This window comes from Coccinella septempunctata, unplaced genomic scaffold (assembly GCF_907165205.1).
Source record: "Coccinella septempunctata unplaced genomic scaffold, icCocSept1.1, whole genome shotgun sequence".
Lineage (NCBI taxonomy): Eukaryota > Metazoa > Arthropoda > Insecta > Coleoptera > Coccinellidae > Coccinella > Coccinella septempunctata.
This window is the reverse complement of record NW_025408037.1, coordinates 85,604-90,000: the sequence shown is the minus strand read 5'-3', so window position 1 is coordinate 90,000 and position 4,397 is coordinate 85,604.

Below are 4,397 nucleotides of genomic sequence, written 5' to 3'. Positions count from 1 at the left end.
ATAGGTACGATACTACCTCCTGAGAAGTTTTTCGAACATTCCTTCGGTAGTTTTTGAAATATAAGGAAATCATGTCTCCGAACCTCACATTTTACTATATGTGGAATTTTCAGAGTCCGAACGACTTTCTTATATGAAGCGTGACCTATGGTTTTTATCGTCGATTTGGGTTGAGTTAGGTGAGATACTACTTCCTACGAAGTTTCCCGTTCGTATCTGTCCTAATTTTTGAAAAAAAGAAAATTTTGTCTCCGAACCTCACATTTTACTATATGTGGAATTTTCAGAGTCCGAACGACTTTCTTATATGAAGCGTGACCTATGGTTTTTATCGTCGATTTGGGTTGAGTTAGGTGAGATACTACTTCCTACAAAGTTTCCCGTTCATACCTTCCCTAGTTTTTGAAAAAATGAAAATTATGTCTCCGAACCTCACATTTTACTATATGTGGAATTTTCAGAGTCCGAACGACTTTCTTATATGAAGCGTGACCTATGCTTTTTATCGTCGATTTGGGTTGAGTTAGGTGAGATACTACTTCCTACGAAGTTTCCCGTTCGTATCTGTCCTAATTTTTGAAAAAAAGAAAATTATGTCTCCGAACCTCACATTTTACTATATGTGGAATTTTCAGAGTCCGAACGACTTTCTTATATGAAGCGTGACCTATGGTTTTTATCGTCGATTTGGGTTGAGTTAGGTGAGATACTACTTCCTACGAAGTTTCCCGTTCGTATCTGTCCTAATTTTTGAAAAAAAGAAAATTATGTCTCCGAACCTCACATTTTACTATATGTGGAATTTTCAGAGTCCGAACGACTTTCTTATATGAAGCGTGACCTATGCTTTTTATCGTCGATTTGGGTTGAGTTAGGTGAGATACTACTTCCTACGAAGTTTTCCGTTCATACCTTCCCTAGTTTTTGAAAAAATGAAAATTATGTCTCCGAACCTCACATTTTACTATATGTGGAATTTTCAGAGTCCGAACGACTTTCTTATACGAAGCGTGACCTATGCTTTTTATCGTCGATTTGGGTTGAGTTAGGTGAGATACTACTTCCTACGAAGTTTTCCGTTCATACCTTCCCTAGTTTTTGAAAAAATGAAAATTATGTCTCCGAACCTCACATTTTACTATATGTGGAATTTTCAGAGTCCGAACGACTTTCTTATACGAAGCGTGACCTATGCTTTTTATCGTCGATTTGGGTTGACTTAGGTGAGATACTACTTCCTAGGAAGTTTTCCGTTCATACCTTCCCTAGTTTTTGAAAAAATGAAAATTATGTCTCCGAACCTCACATTTTACTATATGTGGAATTTTCAGAGTCCGAACGACTTTCTTATACGAAGCGTGACCTATGCTTTTTATCGTCGATTTGGGTTGAGTTAGGTGAGATACTACTTCCTACGAAGTTTCCCGTTCATATCTTCCCTAATTTTTGAAAAATAAGAAAATTATGTCTCCGAACCTCACATTTTACTATATGTGGAATTTTCAGAGTCCGAACGACTTTCTTATATGAAGCGTGACCTATGCTTTTTATCGTCGATTTGGGTTGAGTTAGGTGAGATACTACTTCCTACGAAGTTTTCCGTTCATATCTTCCCAAATTTTTGAAAAAAAGAAAATTATGTCTCCGAACCTCACATTTTACTATATGTGGAATTTTCAGAGTCCGAACGACTTTCTTATATGAAGCGTGACCTATGCTTTTTATCGTCGATTTGGGTTGAGTTAGGTGAGATACTACTTCCTACGATGTTTTCCGTTCATATCTTCCCTAGTTTTTGAAAAAATGAAAATTATGTCTCCGAACCTCACATTTTACTATATGTGGAATTTTCAGAGTCCGAACGACTTTCTTATATGAAGCGTGACCTATGGTTTTTTTCGTCGATTTTAGTGTAATTAGGTGAGATACTACTTCCTACGAAGTTTCCCGTTCATATCTTCCCTAATTTTTGAAAAAATGAAAATTATGTCTCCGAACCTCACATTTTACTATATGTGGAATTTCCAGAGTCCGAACGACTTTCTTATATGAAGCGTGACCTATGCTTTTTATCGTCGATTTGGGTTGACTTAGGTGAGATACTACTTCCTAGGAAGTTTTCCGTTCATACCTTCCCTAGTTTTTGAAAAAATGAAAATTATGTCTCCGAACCTCACATTTTACTATATGTGGAATTTTCAGAGTCCGAACGACTTTCTTATATGAAGCGTGACCTATGGTTTTTATCGTCGATTTGGGTGTAATTAGGTGAGATACAACTTCCTACGAAGTTTCCCGTTCATACCTTCCCTAATTTTTGAAAAAATGAAAATTATGTCTCCGAACCTCATATTTTACTATATGTGGAATTTTCAGAGTCCGAACGACTTTCTTATATGAAGCGTGACCTATGCTTTTTATCGTCGATTTGGGTTGACTTAGGTGAGATACTACTTCCTAGGAAGTTTTCCGTTCATACCTTCCCTAGTTTTTGAAAAAATGAAAATTATGTCTCCGAACCTCACATTTTACTATATGTGGAATTTTCAGAGTCCGAACGACTTTCTTATATGAAGCGTGACCTATGGTTTTTATCGTCGATTTGGGTGTAATTAGGTGAGATACAACTTCCTACGAAGTTTCCCGTTCATACCTTCCCTAATTTTTGAAAAAATGAAAATTATGTCTCCGAACCTCACATTTTACTATATGTGGAATTTTCAGAGTCCGAACGACTTTCTTATATGAAGCGTGACCTATGCTTTTTTTCGTCGATTTGGGTTGAGTTAGGTGAGATACTACTTCCTACGAAGTTTTCCGTTCATATCTTCCCAAATTTTTGAAAAAAAGAAAATTATGTCTCCGAACCTCACATTTTACTATATGTGGAATTTTCAGAGTCCGAACGACTTTCTTATATGAAGCGTGACCTATGCTTTTTATCGTCGATTTGGGTTGACTTAGGTGAGATACTACTTCCTAGGAAGTTTTCCGTTCATACCTTCCCTAGTTTTTGAAAAAATGAAAATTATGTCTCCGAACCTGACATTTTACTATATGTGGAATTTTCAGAGTCCGAACGACTTTCTTATACGAAGCGTGACCTATGCTTTTTATCGTCGATTTGGGTTGAGTTAGGTGAGATACTACTTCCTACGAAGTTTTCCGTTCATACCTTCCCTAGTTTTTGAAAAAATGAAAATTATGTCTCCGAACCTCACATTTTACTATATGTGGAATTTTCAGAGTCCGAACGACTTTCTTATATGAAGCGTGACCTACGGTTTTTTTCGTCGATTTTAGTGTAATTAGGTGAGATACTACTTCCTACGAAGTTTCCCGTTCATATCTTCCCTAATTTTTGAAAAAATGAAAATTATGTCTCCGAACCTCACATTTTACTATATGTGGAATTTCCAGAGTCCGAACGACTTTCTTATATGAAGCGTGACCTATGCTTTTTATCGTCGATTTGGGTTGAGTTGGGTGAGATACTACTTCCTACGAAGTTTCCCGTTCATATCTTCCCTAATTTTTGAAAAATAAGAAAATTATGTCTCCGAACCTCACATTTTACTATATGTGGAATTTTCAGAGTCCGAACGACTTTCTTATATGAAGCGTGACCTATGCTTTTTATCGTCGATTTGGGTTGAGTTAGGTGAGATACTACTTCCTACGAAGTTTTCCGTTCATATCTTCCCTAATTTTTGAAAAAAAGAAAATTATGTCTCCGAACCTCACATTTTACTATATGTGGAATTTTCAGAGTCCGAACGACTTTCTTATATGAAGTGTGACCTATGCTTTTTATCGTCGATTTGGGTTGAGTTAGGTGAGATACTACTTCCTACGAAGTTTTCCGTTCATACCTTCCCTAGTTTTTGAAAAAATGAAAATTATGTCTCCGAACCTCACATTTTACTATATGTGGAATTTTCAGAGTCCGAACGACTTTCTTATATGAAGCGTGACCTACGGTTTTTTTCGTCGATTTTAGTGTAATTAGGTGAGATACTACTTCCTACGAAGTTTCCCGTTCATATCTTCCCTAATTTTTGAAAAAATGAAAATTATGTCTCCGAACCTCACATTTTACTATATGTGGAATTTCCAGAGTCCGAACGACTTTCTTATATGAAGCGTGACCTATGCTTTTTATCGTCGATTTGGGTTGAGTTGGGTGAGATACTACTTCCTACGAAGTTTCCCGTTCATATCTTCCCTAATTTTTGAAAAATAAGAAAATTATGTCTCCGAACCTCACATTTTACTATATGTGGAATTTTCAGAGTCCGAACGACTTTCTTATATGAAGCGTGACCTATGGTTTTTATCGTCGATTTGGGTGTAATTAGGTGAGATACAACTTCCTACGAAGTTTTCCGTTCATATCT